Source organism: Callithrix jacchus, chromosome 20 (genome assembly GCF_049354715.1).
Source record: "Callithrix jacchus isolate 240 chromosome 20, calJac240_pri, whole genome shotgun sequence".
NCBI classification, from domain to species: Eukaryota; Metazoa; Chordata; class Mammalia; order Primates; family Cebidae; genus Callithrix; species Callithrix jacchus.
Window position 1 is genome coordinate 16,189,813 of NC_133521.1, and position 19,491 is coordinate 16,209,303.

Here is a 19,491-nt window from a genome sequence, read left to right on the forward strand (position 1 = left end):
ATATGCTAAACAAGGTGGATTATTCATGCCTCCACTTTTTAGATCATATAGGGTAACTTCCTGACATTGCCATGGCATTTGTAACTCCTATGGTGCTAGTGGGAGTGTAGCAGTGAAGAGGACTTGGTCACTCTCGTCGCCATCTTCATTTTGGTGAATTTTAACCAGCTTCTTTACCGCAACCTGTTTTATCAGCAAGGTCTTTATGACCTGTGTCTTATGCTGACCTATCTCATCCTGTGACTAAGAATGCCTTAAACTCCTAAGAATGCAGCCAAGCACGTCTCAGCCTCATTTTACCCAGCCCCCATTTAAGATGGAGTAGCTCTGGTTCAAATGCTGATGATGCCAATGGTAAAGGGGCCCACACTAGTTTTCTGCATTTGCCCCAGATTGAGGAGATTTAAGAAAAATCAAAAGGCGAAGGTTATAACGAGAAAGCTGACAGTGCCTGGGGCAATACTGACAGAAATTAAGATAAAACATTGACAAAAGGATCTGAGTCCCTTGGCTCAACTCCCTGCTGGGAATCCAAATCTTTTTTTGCCAGAAAAGGTAAAATGGTTTGAGGGTGGAGAAGAAAAGTCCCTGGGACCAGAACATAAGAATGTAAAGATTTATAGGATTATGAAATTTGAGATGTTTAAACAGGTTTTATTTAAGGTAATTGCAACTCTCTTCCCTAAACATCTTATGAAAATGGGTATCGTATCTGACTGGGGGATGTTTCCCCTACCTAGTACTATAAAACTGAAGGCACGCAAATCTGCCTGTAGTAATCTGTTCTCATGCTGCTAATAAAGACATACCTGAGACTGTGAAATTTATAAAGGAAAGAGGTTTAATGAACTCATAGTTCCACATGGCTGGGGAGGACTCAAAATCATGGCAGAAGGCAAAGGAGGAGCAAAGTCACGTCTTACACGGCAGCAGGCAAAGAGAGCATTTGTAGGAGAACTCCTCTTTATAAAACCATCTCTTGAGATTTATTCACTATCATGAGAACAGCACAGGAAAGACCCACCACTGTAATTCAGTTACCTCCCACTGGGTCCCTCCCATGACATGGGAATTATGGGGGCTACAATTCAAGATGAGATTTGGGTGGGGACACAGCCAAACCATATCTCTGCCCTTTGAGAAATGTTAATTGGACTTGCTAAATGGAAATAGTAGGATTGCCTGAGCCCACAGAATATTGGGTAAACACTGAAGTGCTGGTTGCAACAAATCCTCCACTTGATAGCTCTTTGTGGAGTGTTCATTGGGGCTTATGGCAAAAGCTGTGAGCATCTCCCAATGACAACTACTGAGACTCTGGACTAGAGAATTTCCCCTTGGGAACATTTACTGCCTTGCTATGGGATGTTAACCAAAACTTCCCCTATGCTAATGGAAATAATGGTGCCCAAAATAATTCTGTGATAAAAAATGGTTTATATAAAATCTTGCTACCTAGGGAGGCAAGGTGGAGGTACTCATGAGCAGGGAGCCTCTTTTCTCCTAGGACTGATCTAACTATGTAAGCAGCTGCTAGATTTTACAATGCCTGATAAACAGCTCTTATCTGACAAGAGCTGCTTGCCTTGTGAACGGCAGTTCCAAGGTGAACAAATGACATCTTGTTTGGAAACCTGCTGCTCTGGTTAAAGACGAGGCAAGGAAGTCTTTTTCTTCTGAGTTATTTATAGTTTAGAGCAATTGGGTAAAGAATATTTTTGTGAGCAATTTTACCTTTCTCTCTGAGTTCTCCAAAGTTTGGAAACTGTTCTTGAGTATTCTGATTTTATATCAATATCGTTATTTGCATAAGTTTAGTAAGAGTCTTTTCTTTTAAAATAAAATAATTGGAGACATTGGTTATTCTACCAACCTTTGCCTAGAATAACATATTTTTAGCTAAAGTTTCAGCAAAGTCAACCTAAAAAGGCCAATCAATCATTGCTGCACTTTATGTAAATAATCAGGCCAAGTATAATAAGCCTAAAACTTATTTTGCACACAAATTGGTCTTACTATAATTTCTCTTTAGAGGGATTATAGGCATGCACCACCACACCCAGCTAATTTTCAGTTAAACATTATAAAAAGATATGCATAGAAAACGTCTGTCAGGCTACAGCCATGAAAACTGCCATTTCACCATGTTGGCCAGGTTGATGTCAAACTCCTGGTCTCAAGTAGTCTGCCCACCTTGGCCTCCCAAAATGCTGGGATTACAGGTGTGAGCCACCGTGCCTGGCCCTAGATAGTAAGTCTTTTGACCAATTACCAATCAGAAAATCTTTGAATCCACTTATGACATGGAAACCCCCCTGCTTCCAGTTGTCCTGCTTCGAAAGGACAAAAATCTGCCTTTCTGGACCAAACTCATGTACATCTTACATGTATTAATTAATGTCTTATATCTCACAAAAATGCATAAAACCAAGCCTGACCACTTTGGGCACATGTTAGCAGAAAAGGAGAGCCAGAGAAAGATAGTGTTTCAAAGAAACAGTATAACACCTGTTACTAGATTTCACCCCTGACATTTGTTTTTGAGTGAAGATTGAATCACGCGTGATTTCTTGGCTCCAGTCATCCTTTAGAGAGTACCAGGATATAATTTTCTAAATGCTTTTAGTTGGCACCCTAATGAAATATGTTTCTTTTTTCTGGTCTGACACACAGATTCTCTTTTTATTAATTTTCTCAAATTATTAATGTTATTTATCTCTCATAGTTGTACTTCTTCCCAGAAAGCCAGAATCATGATATTCTGAAGACCAGAGGTGATTGGACAAAGCCTGTAAATCTCCCTTATTTGGAATCCCCTTGGGCCCCATGTGTTTTTCACTGCTAATGTCCTGCTGCTAAAACTATGCCAGCACCCCACCTCTGGGCCCAGGGATTATCGTGGAAGAGGTGTTCCACTGAAACAGAGAACAGGGTGCAATTCAATGCCTGGACCTCCAAAAACATGAGATTGTAAGGGCTGGTTTTGAAGGATAGAGTTAGTTCAGACCCTCCGAATCAAGGTTGGGTACACAGGTGCCTAAACAGCAGGCAAAATATGGGACTCTGCCTCCTGGGTTACTAGATTCGTGGCACCTTTTCATTCCTCCCAATCATAAACAATGTCCTGCTTCCCATAGAATTAACAAAAAATTATTACTAAAAGGATATAAAGATACCTTATGACAACTGGGTGTCATAAGGTGTATATGTATACATATATATATATATACACAAACACACACACCCCTTATATATATCATAAGGTATATATATTTTATATTTTAAATATACATGTAAAGTATATAGATTTTATATTTTAAATATATATGTAAAAATATATATTTAAATATGTATCTATCTGCATAAATTCATAGCTGGGTGTATTATACCCAGTAGAGATGGGGTTTCACCATGTTGGCCAGATTGATCTTGAACTCCTGGCCTCAAGTGATCCACCCGCCTCGGCCTCCCAAAGTGCTGGGATTACAGGCATGAGCCACCGCACCCAGCCTGAAGAGATTTATTCTGAGCCAAATATGAGTTACCCTGAGGTTAAGAGATCGAGACCATCTGGTCAGCATGATGAAACCCCGTCTCTACTAAAAATACAAAAACTTAGCTGGGCACGGTGGTGCGTGCCTGTAATCCCAGCTACTTAGGAGGCTGAGGCAGGAGAATTGCCTGAATCCAGGAGGCGGAGGTTGCGGTGAGCCGAGATCGCGCCATTGCACTCCAGCCTGGGTAACAAGCGAAACTCCATCTCAAATAAATAAATAAATAAACAAACAAACAAATAAATAAATCTCTTCAAATATTCCACAGACTTTGACTCTTTTTGTCAACAAGGATTTTCTTTGTATTCCACAAGCTAACCTATTACACCAAAGAAACATCTCTGCTAGAGCCTGCTGAGTGAATGACACAATGAGTTTTCCTGGGAGGAACTTTTCCTTGACATAAATCAACTTACCATTGTGTTTCTCAATGTCAATGACAAAAGCCCTGGAGGAAGTGGAAAACGTGTCTACCTATGTTCTCTTTGGGCTCTGGGGATCTCCTACAGTAAGAATCTGATCTAGTCACAAACCCCATTTCTGCTCTCTGGGGCTGGCCATTGCCCAGTTCCTCCTGGGACCCCCTTGCTGCCTGGGGATGTTTGGTGTTTCCATGAGTTCCAGGCATATAGCCAGCCACAGGCTGATGCGCTACAAAGGACAAAAGCTGCCCTTTTTCCAAGGATCCCCTTGCAAATTAAGTTGGTGGATTTGGAGTCTGCTTTTTCTATTAAAGATGGCTGGGCTCAAGGCCACCCTTCCCTATAAGAAAAACCTCTGCATAGAGAGGACTCTTCTGCCAGAATGTAGAATGGGGTACGGTTCAATGCCTGGACCTCCAAAAGGCCATCTATTGTTGAAGAGAAAAGCAAGCTGCAAAACAGGATATAGATGTGAGCTCATTTCTGTTTTTTTAAAACTACATTATAAAAAGATACACATAGAAAATGCCTGTCGGGCTACAGCCACCCCTCTGAGTGGTGGGTTAAGAATGCAGGGATGATGGGGAGGAGATAGAGATCTTTTACTTTTGACTCCATTTAATTGTGTGCTTTTTCTTTCATAAGCATGTCTTACTTTTATACAATAAGGAATGTTTGCGGAAGGCAGGCTGTAATGCTTCTGGCCTTTCTGTGGAGCTCAGAGGAGCACAGTTAATTTTAAGAACATTCTATTATAAATAGTCACAAAGATTATTGTGTTTCAAACAATAGATGATATCTTTAATATTTATCAGCCAATAAGCACTTACTGAATAAAAGTTAGAAGGAGATCTTTTTTTTTAGAACCAAGTATAATGTGTCTAAACCAACCAACTAAGGAAGGACTCCACGTGTCCCTCCCTGTAAAATAAAGCAACATGAAGAGACCGGGGACCCATCTGTCAGACTGGCTGTTAAAATATTCTGCCTCGTTGCAGAAATAGACATCCTCGATTATCGGTATCATCTTTCTGAGATAGATAGGAGGGACAGGCACTTACAGGCGACAAATGCAGTAGCCGCCCCCCACCGCACCTTATCCATGGTTTCAGTTACCCATAGTCAACAACGGTCCAAAAATATTAAGTGAAAAATTTCAGAAATAAACAATTTGTTAAGTTTGAAATGGTGCATCCTTCTCAGTAGGAACGAAATCTCACACCACCCTGCTTCATCCCTTCTGAATCACAAGAAAAAGGGTAAGTCCAGGACCTTAAGATATTTTAATAGAGAGACCACATTCACATAACGTTTATTACAGTATGTTGTTATAATATTATTTATTTATTTGTTTGTTTGAGACGGTGTCACCCAGGCTGGAGTGCAGTGGTGTGATCTCGGCTCACTGCAACCTTCACCTCCCGGGTTCAAGCGATTCTCCTGCTTCAGCCTCCTGAGTAGCTTGGATTACAGGTATGTGCCACACACCCAGCTAATTTTTGTATTTTTAGTAGAGACAGGGTTTCACCATGCTGGCCAGGCTGGTCTCGAACTCCTAACCTCAAGTGATCTGCCCGTGTTGGCTTCTCAAAGTGCTGGGCTTACAGGCATGAGCCTCTGCACCAGGCCAATTGTTCTATTTTATTATGTTGTTAATCTCTTACTGTGTCTAATTTATAAATTTAACTTTATCAACACTACCTATGTATAGGAAAAATATGTCATATATGTGGAGTTTGGTACTATTCATGGTTTCAGGCATCCACTGGGGGGCTTGGAGCTTACCCCTGGGTACCTTAACTGACAGTTCAAGCAGGAAGAGTGTCCCAGTTCTCACCATGGTGCTTGAGTTTTTTTCCAATGCTGTTTTCTTCCCCAGCCTCCTTGTCTGCCAGCCCCACCCCTGCCACCCCCATGACATCCTGTGGTCCTGACCCTCCCTGGCCTCCCTGCCTCCTCCAATCCACCCCCAACCTTGCTGCCAGACATCTGGCTCCAGGCAGCTTTGCCTCGGTCTCCCCTCCCTGCCTGCTGGCAAGAAGCTCCCTAGGCCTGATCCCCAGCTCCTGCCAACCCATCGAGTGCCATCCCAGTCCCTCCAGACCTCAGCCACTCACCACACTACATTTCACCAAGTCAGCAAGACCCCAGACATGGGCCCATGTGCCTTGCTCCCATAGGCTCCCCTACCCTGTCTCCACCCCTGCACCCGCCTCTCTGGTGAATTCTCTGGGTGTGTTTTTAAGTCCTCAGTCAGGCCTGGTGGCTCACACTTGTAATCCCAGTACTTTGAGAGGCCAAAGCAGGCAGATCACTTGAGGTCAGGAGTTTGAGACTAGCCTGGCCAAAATGAATGAAACCCCATCTTCTCCAAAAATGAGCCTCCAAAAATCAGCCAGGCATTGTGGTGCATGCCTGTAATCCCAGCTACTCAGGAGGCTAAGGCAGGAGAGTAGCTTGAGCCCAGGAAGCAGAGGTTGCAGTGAGCCAAGATTGCACCACCGCACTTGCAACCTGGGCAACAGAGCAAGACTCCGTCTCAAAAGAAAACAAAGAGAAAGCAAAGCAAAATAATAGACTTTAATGTAAGAGAATACAAAAAAAGTCATTGATGTGGCTTCAGAGTCCACATGCAGCTAACCTATAAGATAAACCATCAATTGTTAAGTTTGGGCATGGTTGGGCTGGGATCACACCTGTAATCCCAGCACTTTGGGAGGCTCAGATACCTGAGGTCAGGCGTTCAAGACCAGTCTAGCCAACATGATAAAACCTTGTCTCTGCTAAAAAATACAAAAATCAGCAGGGCATGGTGGTGCGCACCTGTAATCCCAGCTACTTAGGAGGCTGAGGCATGATAAACACTTGAGCCTGGGAGGTGGAGGTTGCGGTGAGCTGACATCGCACCACTGCACTCCAGCCTGGGCAACAGAGGGAGACCCTGTCTCAAAAAAAGAAAAAAAAAAAAAATCTAGTCCTCAAGACATAGATTCTACCGTCACCACTTAAAAATAGCTACCATTAATAATCAATATGCAAAACATCTAATTATGTTATCTCATTCAATTTTCACAACAAACTATTATTACCATATTACAGATGAGGGAACTGAGGCTCAGAAAGGTTAAGACCCAGGCTCCAAAGCCAGGTCTCTGCCACTTCAAGTCCTGGGCTTTTATCCATTGAACCACATCAGAATAGCCTGTGGTTCAGTGAAGAAAATTGGTTCTGTCCTCTGCACTGAAACAGGAGGTTCCTGAAGGGAGGGGCTGTGTGTTTTATTTGCCTTTATATTCCCAAGTCAAGCACCAGACCTGTCCCGAAAGCACAAAGATGGAGGGAGAGAGGAAGAGCAAGAGGAAAGGCGTCTTTTTCCCATTTAGTTAGGGGAGTTGTCGCTGGGAACTGGCACTCTTGGGAATTCTTTTTCATTCATCCAACAATGTTTATTGAGCAACTACTAGGTGCTGGACATGGCTCTAGACAGATGCACCAAACAAAGTCCTTCCTGAGGGAGCTCACCTTCTACAGTGCTAGGAAGAAAAATAAAGCCAGACTGGGGGTGGTGTGTGTGTGCTATCTTGGAGAGGGTGTTCAGGGGAGGAGGTTACTGCGTGGAGAATAGCTTGGAATCGGCTGCAGTGGTGGAGGGGGGACTTCTGTCTGAGAGCCTCTGCAGCAATCCAAGGAGATGGTGGAGGCTCAGGCCTGGGGGTAAAAGTGGTTTTTAGTGAGAAGTGGTCAGATTCAAGGTATATTTTGAAAGTAAATCAGACAGGACAGGAATCCAAAGATGAACTTGGCCTGTTTTTTCACCCCCATACACCTCATGGTGAGAGGAAAAGCCAGTTTCACTTAAAAATGCCTGTGATGGGCCGGGCATGGCGGCTCGCGCCTGTAATCCCAGCACTTTGGGAGGCCGAGGCAGGTGAATCACGAGGTCAAGAGATCGAGACCATCCTGGTCAACATGGTGAAACCCCGTCTCTACTAAAAATGCAAAAAATTAGCTGGGCATGGTGGTGCATGCCTGTAATCCCAGCTACTCAGGAGGCTGAGGCAGGAGAATTGCCTGAACCCAGGAGGCAGAGGTTGCGGCGAGCCGAGATTGCACCATTGCACTCCAGCCTGGGTAACAAGAGCGAAACTCTGACTCAAAAAAAAAAAAAAAAAAATGCCTATGATGAAATCATTGAGATTATTAATTCTATGACAGCTTGACTTTGGAGTGCATGATTTTTTAATATTCTGTGTGATGAATTAAAAGGCTCTTCTGCAAACCAAAGGACAATGGTCACCTCCAGGCCACATATTCTGTGCCTGAGCTGCCAGCCTACCAGCCCCTTGATGATAGAACTTGATTTCTACTTAAAAGAATGATTGTCAGAAAAACCATGGTTACTCAGATTTGAGTATTTGGTCGATATTTTCTTGAAAATAAAAGGAATGAGCTGTCACTTCAAGGAGAAAAACTGAAATATTTGTTGGCAATGATAAAAGTTGAGCTTTCAAATGAAAATTAGCATTTGGGAAACCTGTGTCCACCACTGTAAGCATGGGCAGTTTCCAATACTTGACATACTTTTCTGATGAGATTGGTGGTGACATTGCCACACGTGGTTTTTAAACTGTGTATAACATTTGGAAAACCTGCATTACTCCACAAACCAGTATTTCCCAAATGACCAAAACACAATGTGACAAAACCATGCATAAGTCAAGATCCATCAAAAAAGCAAGTGCAAGCTGGGCACGGCAGCTCACACCTGTAATCCCAGCTCACACCTGTAATCCCAGAGGCGGGCGGATAACCTGAGGTCGGGAGTTCGAGACTAACCTGGTCAACATGGCGAAACCCCGTCTCTACTAAAAACAGAAGAGTTAGCTGGGCATAGTGGTGCAGGCCTGTAATCCCAGCTACTCAGGAGGCTGAGGCAGGAGAGTAGCTTAAGCCAGGGAGGCAGAAGTTGCAGTGAGCTGAGATTGCACTACTGCGCTTCCAGCCTGGGCCACAGAATGAGACTCCCTCTCGGCCGGGCACAGTGGCTCACGCCTGTAATCCCAGCACTTTGGGAGGCCAAGGCGGGTGGATCACAAGGTCAAGAGATCAAGACCATCCTGGTCAACATGGTGAAACCCCGTCTCTACTAAGAATACAAAAAATAGCTCGGCATGGAGAGTGAAACTCCGTCTCAAAAAAAAAAAAAAAAAAAGAATGAGACTCCCTCTCAAAAGAAAAAAAAAGAAAGCAAAGCAAAATAATGGATTTTAATATAAGAGAATATGAAATAGTCATTGATGTCGCTTCAGAGTCCACGTGCAGCTAACCTATAAGATAAACCATCAGTTGTCAAGTCTGCATACTTGGGCCGGGCACAGTGGCTTGCACTTGCAATCCCAGCAGTTTGGGAGGCCAAGGTGGGAGGATCACCTGATGTCAGGGGTTCAAGACCAGCCTGGCTAACATGGTGAAATCTCATTTCTGCTAAAAATACAAAAATTAGCCCAGCATGCTAGCACACAGCTATAATCCCAGCTACTCAGGAAGCTGAGGCAGGAGAATTGCTTGAACCCAGGAGGCAGAAGTTGCGGTGAGCTGAGATTGTGCCACTGCATTCCAGCCTGGACAGTAGAGCAAGACCCTGTCTCAAAAAAAAAAAAATTTGGGTATAGTCAAAGAAGGCTATCTACAATGATCCAAAAAAGCCTTAAACATCTGAAATTTTGTAACTATACCTATCTGTATGAGGCCAGACTCTCTTCATATATATATTAGCCTGATAGGGCTGCCTGAACAAAGTATCACAGACCAAGTAGCTTCACGAGCAGAAATTTATTTTCTCACAACTCTAAAGGCTGAAAGTTCCAAGATTAGGGTATCCACAGGGCTGATTTCTCCTGAGACCTCCCTCCTTGGCTTGTGATGGCTGCATGCTTCTGGCATTTTTGTTTTGTTTTGTTTTGTTTTTTGTTGTTGTTTTTTGAGACAGAGTCTCGCTGTGTCACCCAGGCTGAAGTGCAGTGGCACGATCTTGGCTCACTATAACCCCCGCCTCCCGGGTTCAAGCAATTCTCCTGCCTCAGCCTCCCAAGTAGCTGGGACTATAGGCGCTTGCCTTCACGTCCCACTTATCTTTGTATTTTTAGTAGAGACCATTTCACCATGTTGGCCAGGATGGTCTCGATCTCTTGACTTCGTGATCCACCTGCCTCAGCCTCCCAAACTGCTGGGATTACAAGCATAAGCCACCACACCCAGCTGCTTCTAGTGTCTTTATGTGGTCTTCGCTCTATGCCTGTGTCCAAATATCCTCCTCTGATAAGGACACCTGTTAGTAGATTAGGGTCCACCTTGATATTTTCATTTTCAACTTAATTATACCTGTAAAGACGCTGTCCAAATATAGTCACATTCCAAGGTAGTGGGGACATAATTCAGACTCTAACAATATATGTCAACTAAATGACAGCATATTACAAGAGGTTGAATGCAGAGGCTGATTTAAGAATTCAGCTGTCTTCTATTAAGCCAGATATTTAGAATATTGATAAAAATGTAAAATAATGCCACACCTTGCCCAAATTGTTTTTGTTCCAGAAAATATATTTTCCACAAAAATATGCTGTATTAATATGTAATTGGTTTATTATTTTTAGAAGAATGAATAACTAATGGTTTTTAAGCTTTCTCAGTTTGTTTTTTCCTTGAGATAGAGTCTTGCTCTGCAGCCCATGCTGGAGTCCAGCAGCTCACAGTTGCCTCTGCCTCCCGGGCTCAAGCGATCTCACCTCAGCTTCCCAAGTAACTGGGGCCACACCCAGCTAATTTTTTTGTGTATTTTGGAGAGACAGGGTCTCACTATGTTGCCAAGACTAGTCTTGAACTCCTGGGCTTCAGTGATCTGTCTCCAAAAGTCCTGGGATTACAGGCATGAGCCACTGCGCCCAACTTTTTTTTTTTCCACAAAGTGTCTCACTCTGTCCCACCAAGCTGCAGCACAGTGGTACAATCATAGGTCATTGCAGCCTCCACCACTGGGCACCAGCAATTCTCCTGCCTCGGCCTCCTCCTCCCAAAGTGTTGGGATTATAGGCGTAAGCCACCACACCTGGCCTCAGTTTTAATTTCTAAGGGGGAATTTATTTTTGGTAGATATAGTCTGTATAAATGAAAGCTCTTTAGAGTTCTCAATAATTTTTATAGAGTAAAGGGGTCCTGAGACCAAGAAGAATCACTGGTTTACAATGATGATAATTTGTGTTTGTATATATATATATTTTTTTTTGAGATGGAGTCTCACTGTCACCCAGGCTGGAGTACAATGGCATGATCTTGGCTCACTGCAACCTCCATCTCCTGGGTGTAAGCGATTCTCCTGCCTTAGCCTCCCAAGTGTTTGGGACTACAGGCACCCGCCACCACGCCTGGCTAATTTTTGCATTTGTAATAGAGATGGGGTTTCACCATGTTAGTTAGGCTGGTCTTGAACTCATGACCTTGTGATCTGCCCACCTCAGGCTCCCAAAGTGCTGGGATTACGGGGGTGAGCCACTGTGCCCTGCCTGTGTTTAGATCTTTTATCCAAATATCCCACTAGGAGACTGACCTCAGGGCATTTTGCACTTGCTCTTTGAATACCTTATTTGTCATGCCCAATACTGTGATAAAGGCGCGATAAAGGAGGGGAGCTTATCCATCACCTTCCTTTCCTGACAGCAATTGCTATTTTCTCAAAGACATATAGCTTCAGTCCCTTTCATCTACTCTGATTACTGTCCCAAATCATCTCCTGTACAGAAATTCTGGAGTGCCACTGTTCAGGTCTTAATTGAAATGTCACTTCCTTGGAGAGGCTGCGTAAAACCCATGCCATAGATCAGAAATAGGTTCTTGGCCAGACACGGTGGCTCTCGACGGTAATCCCAGCACTTTGGGAGGCTGAGGAGGGCAGATCAGCTGAGGTCAGGAGTTCAAGACCAGCCTGGCCAACGTGGTGAAACCTAGTCTCTACTAAAAATACAAAAATTAGCTGGGCGTGATGGTGGACGCCTGAAATCCCAGCTACTTGGGAGGCTGAAGCAGGAGAATCGCTTGAACCCAGAAGGCAGAGGTTGCAATGAGCCGAGATTGTGCCACTGCACTTCAGCCTGGGTGACAAAGTAAGACTCTGTCGAGAAAGAGAGAGAGAGAGAGAGGAGGGAGGGAAGAAGGAAGGAAGGAAGGAAGGAAGGAAGGAAGGAAGGAAGGAAGGAAGGAAGGAAGGAAGGAAGGAAGGAAGGAAGGAAGGAAGGGAGGGAAGGAGAAAGGTTCTTAATGGCACCCTGTGTTTTTTCCTCATAGCACCTAACACCAGGGGGATTGTAGAGTTGCTTCTGAGGGTATTAGTTCAGCCTCCCCCATTCCAAGTAGATCCATAAAGCTAATGTCTCTCTTGTTCACTGCTGTATCCACAGTTTCTAGGACATTTGTTCAAAGAATGAATGAATGAAGATGTGCATTCAACTGCTGTGGACGTGCAGAAGCTACTGGTGGAGCGAGGGGCTCTGCAGCTGTGCACATGGGCATGCGTTGTGGGAACATGGCTGGTGCATCGCCTGACTTCTGAGGATGCTTAACATTTCAAACTACAGCGAACTTCATTATAGAACCTGTTTTCCAAAGCACATATACAACAAGATAGTGCTGTGTTGAGGAAGAAGAGGGGTGCACCTCGGATAATCACAATCTTCACTCCACCCCCAACCTCCCACCCCCACATTTTTGCCCCCAACAAGTAAGCCCACTGGAAATAAGCCAGTAAGTATTCCTCAGACTTCATTTAGCTCCCTCTTCTCCAGGGAAAAGGGGGGATGCAAATACAGTTTTTTGTCTTGTCTGAAAATGTGCAGTTTAGCGAGGCCCCATGTGTTATTTCATGGCAGATCCAGAAAATAAAGTTTAATGATTAGAAAAGAAGGAAATGATTGTCAAAATATGACTTCATAAGGCACAGTCCCTGGGGGCCTATTTTGGCAGTAAAGATAATTAAGCTTAGATTTTTAAAGGTCAGTTTTAACCAGCTCATAAGGCAAATGGCAACAGTAACATCATCCTAGCCCTGCGTATCTATGGCAACTGAGTTTCTCAGCTGTAATTAAACGTAAAACTACAACTACTGCACTGGTCCCAGCACCAGCTGCAAGTAAATACAGGAGAACAAAGTGGGCAAACTTGACACATCCTTATGGAATATTCTGGCCATTTACTGGGAAAACAAGCGACCGAAGCTGCTGTGAAAGGTGCTGCTAATGAGGCCAGGTTGCTGGCCCACCCACCTGCCTCTGGGGCCTCGTTTAAGAGGAAGACTGATCCCAAATCAATTGTTTTTCATTCATACAGTGGTTGTAAATTGGAGAGCAAAGATATCAAAGAAAGGTGATTATTTGGATATTTGAATTATCTTTTTAAAAGTATTTTTTCTAACCTCAAAAATGATTAAAAATGGCCAGGCATGGTGGCTCATGCCTGTAATTCCAACACTTTGGGAGGCTGAGGCAGGCAGATCACTTGAGGCCAGGAATTTGAAACCAGCCTGGCCAACATGATGAAACCCCGTCTCTACTAAAAATACAAAAATTAGCCAGGAGTGGTGACATATGCCTGTAGTCCCAGCTACTTGGGGGGCTGAGGCAGGAGAATCACTTGAACCCCGGAAGCGGAGGTTGCAGGGAACCGAGATCGTGCCACTGCACTCCAGCGTGGGTGACAGAGCAAGACTCCATCTCAAATAAAAAAAGAAAGAAAGAAACCAACACATATCTATTGTAGAAAATTTCTAAAATTCAGACAAATGTCAAGAAGAAAAGTAAAAGTAGCTGAAGTCCCAATTAGGTTATTCGTTTCCTGTCTTTTTTCTGTGCGTGTATTTCATACAATTAGGATTAAGCATATAGTTTTGTGTCCTGTGCTTTTTTTCCATTAATAGTAGGTTATGATCTCTTTTGCATACTATTGTTCTTCAAAAGCACAGCTTTTAACAATGGCATAAAATTATACCATAGAAATCTCCTATAAATTCTCTTTGTACTTTATCTCATTTACTGCTCATTGTGGGATTAGTCATTTTTACAGGTTGCCAGCATGTCCTACATAGGCAATCCATCTCCCCAGTTTAGGAGGGAGAGTTCTTGGCGTCTGTTGCACTGATCTCACTCCACTTTGGAGTCTCAGCTGAAGCCAAAATGGGAGTCCCATTTTAGCATCCTGTTCCATGTGTAAAATTGGAGGGAATAACGAAGACAAATTAATAAAAATACAACAGTGGTGGTAGACTTTCACCCACTGGTTTCAGTCTTCTTTGGACTAAATAGAGAAAGTAAGGATATTACAGAGGAGGAGAACATAATGACTAAACGTTCTGAACTCTATCCTTTGAAAAGAGTAGACTTCTTTTCAGTTACATGGAGAAAGGTATAACGATGTCCATTGATGAATGGGTAAACAAAATGTGGTATATACATACCATGGAGGCCAGAGTGGTGGCTCACAACTGTCATCCCAGCACTTTGGGAGGCCGAGGCGGGCGGATCACGAGGTCAAGAGATCCCATCCTGGCCAACATGGTGCAACTCCATCTCTACTAAAAAATACAAAAATTAGCCAGGTGTGGTGGCATGTGCCTGTAGTCAGTCCCAGCTACTCAGGAAGCTGAGGCAGGAGAATTGCTTGAACCCGGGAGGTTGCAGTGAGCCGAGACTGCACCACTGCACTCTAGCCAGGTGCCTGGCAACAAAGCAAGACTCTGTCTCAAAAAAAAAAAAAAAAAAAAAATTTAAAATGGGAAAGCCCATTGTATATAACAAATTGGAAATTGTACAGTCATATTCCTGATCATAAGGCAAGAACCCAAGAAATAAGTTAAAAGTAGATGCATTGGACATCTTTTGTAGTTGGCAACAAAAAATAAAATAAAAAGCAGATGCAGAAAGACATTTGAGAATGTCAAGCCTTTCTATCAAACTACTCTAGAACAAAAATAAGTTTATTTTTATTGGGAAATAATGCTAATGAAAACACTACCTATAAAAATCTCATGGATAACACTAGAGCTATACTCAGAGGAAAATGCCTAGTCTGCTGAGTAAGAAAAATGAAACACAGCAGTCAGGTCTGCCCACAAAGTAGGGATGAGGAGCTCTGTTTTCCCTGGGAGAGCCGCCTGAAGCCAGGTGCCCATTTTGTTAAATTCCCCAGAGTCCAATGCTTTAGCTATGTAGAATGCTTAAAGACAAAAAGCAGTAAGTATCACCACTCCAAGGCTTATTTGGAGCTCAATACATTTGACATAAAGCGTTTTGTTGGTTTTTGTTAAAAGGCAGATATATTGATATATAATTCACATCCCACCATACAATTTACCCACTTAAGGTGCAAAATGAGTGGCTTTTACCGTGTTCACAAGTGGGTGCATCCATCACCATGACCAGTCTTACAACATTTTTATTACCATTGAAAAAAACCCCATTCCTTGGCCAGGTGGTGGCTCACAACTTCAATCCCACCACTTAGAAAGGGAGGTCAGGAGTTTGAGACCAGCCTGGACAACTTGGTGAAATCCCGTCTCTACTAAAAATACAAAAATTAGTCAGACATGCTTGTGCACACCTGTAGTCCTGGCTACTTGGGAGGCTGAGGTGGGAGGATTGCTTGAGCCCAGCAGGTGGAGGTTGCAGCAAGCTGAGATCGCACCACTGCACTCCAGCCTGGGTGACAGCAAGAGACTCTGTCTAAAAAAGAAAAGAAAGGAAAAGAAAAGAAAAGACCCCATCACCATTCCCTATTTCTCCCCATCCCCACCCAACCGGCAACCACTAATCTGCTTTCTGCATCTGTGGATTTGCCTACTCTGGAAATTTTATATAAATGGAATCCTGCAGAGAGAGAGAGTAGAAAATGAGGGGTAGAGGGGTGATGAAAAAGTTCTGGAGCGAGATAGTGCTGATGGTGGCAAAATATTGAGAATGTACTTAACGTGTCTAAATCATACACTTTAAAATGGGTAACCAGGCTGGGCAACATGGTGAAACCTTGTCTCTACAAAAAATATACACACACACAAAAATTAGCCAGGCATGGTGGTCCCAGCTACTCAGGAGGCTGAGGTGAGAGGATCGCTTGAGTCCAGGAGGTTGAGGCCACAGTCAGCTGAGACAGCTCCACTGCACTCCAGCCTGGGTGATAGAGTGAGACTCTGTCTCAAAAAAATTTTTAATAAATAAAAAAATCTATAATAAAGAGGTCGATTTTCTGTTATGGTCGATTTTATGTAATGTGTTTTTTAGTATAATAATTTTAAAAATCCAAACTAAGGAAAGCTAGTATTTGTGAAGTCATTGGACAGACCATATATAATTTAAGAATTAGTCATGAGGCTGGGCGCGGTGGCTCACACCTATAATCCCAGCACTTTGGGAGGCCAAGACGGGTGGATCATGAGGTCAAGAGATCAAGACCATCCTGGTCAACATGGTGAAACCCCGTCTCTACTAAAAATACAAAAATTAGCTGGGCATGGTGGCGCGTGCCTGTAGTCCCAGCTACTTGGGAGGCTGAGGCAGGAGAATTGCTTGAACCCAGGAGGCGGAGGTTGTGGTGAGCCGAGAACGTGCCATTGCACTCCAGTCTGGGTAACGACAGTGAAAATCCATCTCAAAAAAAAAAAAGAATTAGTCATGAATATAGAAGTGGATTTTTTTTACACATTGTACTAAGAGAAACAACAAATATTGCCAACAAAATATCATCCAAAACAACAAATATTTAAGCTTATTTAACCAAAACATGGAGGTTAGACATTTTGTTTCTTCAAAAGCAAGGTATAATAATTTTAACAAAACAAATAGATGGAGGTAAGAAAGATGTTTTAGCTATAAATATAAAATGTGTTGTTGCATTTTTTTTTTTTGAGACCCAATTTCACTCTTTTTGCCCACTGATCTGGGCTCACTGCAACCTCCACCTCCCGGGTTCAAGAGAGTCTCCTGCCTCAGCCTCCTGAGTAGCTGGGATTACAGGCATGCACCACCATGCCCAGCTAATTTTGTATTTTCAGTAGAGATGGGGTTTCTCCATGTTGGTCAGGCTGGTCTCAAACTCCCAACCTCTGGTGATCTGCCTGCCTTGGCCTCCCAAAGTACTGGGATTACAGGTGTGAGCCACGCTGTTGCATTTTAATAGACTGTTATCTAAGTGACTATGAAAAGCTTGGAAAGTCACATTATGATGCTGGCTTCACCTTGCTCTATCTGTTTATTACAGACTAGGAAAGAAACTTTCTGAAAGATAAGCATCCAGCTTTATCAAGCCCCTAAAATTTTCTCACTTTGGCAGCATTAAACTATTTTGCAAGAGCAAGTGGGGTCAGGTGCTGTGACTCACGCCTATTATCCCAACAAGCTACCAGCTTTCAGGTCCCAAAGATAGTAAGACTCAAAGCAATGGCATCAAATTCTAGAGCAAAATCAAGGTGTCTACCACCATTGTACTAAACATCCTTCTATTTCCATGTAAGGGAATATTAGAGTGAGCTTCTGAATGGCTCAGGACTTTAAAAATAAAACTAGCCAGGCATAGTGGCACACACCAGTAGTCCCAGCTACTCTGCAGGCTGAGGTGGGAGAATTGCTTGAGCCCAGGAGATCAAGGCTGCCGTGAGCATGATTGTGCCACTGCACTCTAGCCTGAGTGACAGCGAGTCCCAGTCCCTATTTTTAAAAAAACTATGTAAAAAAACTTCGACCAAGCATTAATGCAGTGGTTTGTGATCTTGGCTGCCCATTAGAATCATCTGGGGGCCTTTTAGAATCTTCCATTCACACCCAAGACCAATTTTTTAAAAGTTTATTTTCAGTTCCAGGATACATGTGCAGAACATGTAGGCTTTTTATGTAGGTAAACATGTGTCATGGTGGTTTGCTGCACCTATCGACCCATTACATAGGTATTAAGCCCTGCATGCATTAGCTATTAGTCCAGATGCTCTCCCTCCCCTGCCCTCTCAACAGGCCCCAGTGTGTGATGTTCCCCTCCCTGTATCCATGTGTTCTCATTGTTCATCTCCCACTTATCAGTGAGAACATGCGGTGTTTGGTTTTCTGTTCCTGTGTTAGTTTGCTGAAAATGATGGCTTCCAGCTTCATCTATGTTTCTGCAAAGAACATGATCTCATTCCTTTTTTATGGCTGCATAGTATTCCATGGTTTATGTACCACATTTGCTTTATCCAATCTATCATTGATGGGCATTTGGGTTGGTTCCAAGTCTTTGCTCTTGCGAATAGTGCTGCAGTAAACATATGTGTGCATGTACCTTTATAATAGAATGATTTCTATTCCTTTGGGTATATAGCCAGTAAAGGGATGGCTGGGTCAATAGTTCTGGTTCTAGATCCTTAAGGAATTGCCACACTGCCTTCCACAGTGGTTGAATTAATTTACATTCCCACCAGCAGTGTAAAAGCATTCCTATTTCTCCGCAGCCTTGCCAGCATCTATTGTTTCTTGACTTTTTAATAATCGCCATCTGACTACTCCACACTAATTGACTCAGACATTGCGTGTGGGACCCAGGCATCAGTATGGTGTTAAATCCCCCCAGGTGAATCCAGTGTGCAGAGCCTAGATGTCCTGCCAAGAGACGCTTGACAATTAAGAAATTGGGAACACCTTCTATCTGCCAGCAGTAAAGCTACTCAACTTTGCAGAAATAAACATATAAGAGAAATCAAAGTCCTGCTCCCAAAAGAACCTTTCAGAAGTTGTTAAGTTGTTTTGAAAGCTCTGGACAAGCTACATGGATGAAAGAAATGCTACAAGGGACCTGTGAACTTCGCTTCCATTCACTCACTCATCCACACCGATTCACTCACAAAGTCGTTTATCACTGTCTTTTATTCCTTCACGCATTCACGCATTCATTCCACATTTTCGTAGGCTCCCCTCTGTGTCAAGTCCTGGAGAAACTGAAATAAAAGGAAGAATGGTGCCTGCCCCAAGAAAGCTGGTGATCTGGGGTGAGGGTGAGGGGTAACAGATGGTGGCAATTGAGTTGAGGGTACTCTGGAAGAAGACTGTTCTGGGTGTGATGAAGTGTGGGGGGAAGGGGTGTGTCACTCACTGAGTGGGGAGTGGGGGAGGAGGGGGCTCCCTTGAAGACAACTTTCTGAAGGAAAAGACATCTGAATGAGACCTGAAGAAGGACCAGATGGGAGCCAATCCACAGCAAATCGCCTGTGAGTGTGCCTCTCAGCCTGGCCGCCCTGGGAGATTCCTTCATGTCTGGCCCCACCCCTAGAGGCTCAGGTTTCACTGGGCTGCAGTGGGGCCTGGGCATTCATATGTTTTTAAAATATCGTTATGATTTTTTTAAAATTGAAGTGAAATTCACATACCATAAAATTAACACTTTAAAGTGAATAGTGCAGTGGCATTTCCCACATTCACACTGTCATCCAACCGCCCCCTCTACTTGGTTTCAAA

General features: G+C 43.4%; 1 long non-coding RNA gene across 6 annotated transcripts in view; it reads left to right on the forward strand.

Annotated features, from left to right (window-relative positions):
* LOC128928100 (uncharacterized) overlaps nucleotides 1-19,098 on the forward strand; it is a 39,109-nt gene extending 20,011 nt beyond the window's left edge. For 3 of the 6 annotated variants that reach the window (XR_013530228.1, XR_013530230.1, XR_013530229.1), the window contains 2 exons: nucleotides 5,338-5,449; nucleotides 12,430-16,179. This is a non-coding gene — a long non-coding RNA (uncharacterized LOC128928100). Of the gene's footprint in view, nucleotides 1-5,337; nucleotides 5,450-12,429; nucleotides 16,180-18,610 lie in introns of those variants that run through there. The other 3 variants (XR_013530232.1, XR_013530233.1, XR_013530231.1) reach the window with 2 other exon arrangements.
* Nucleotides 19,099-19,491: the final 393 nt, after the last annotated feature.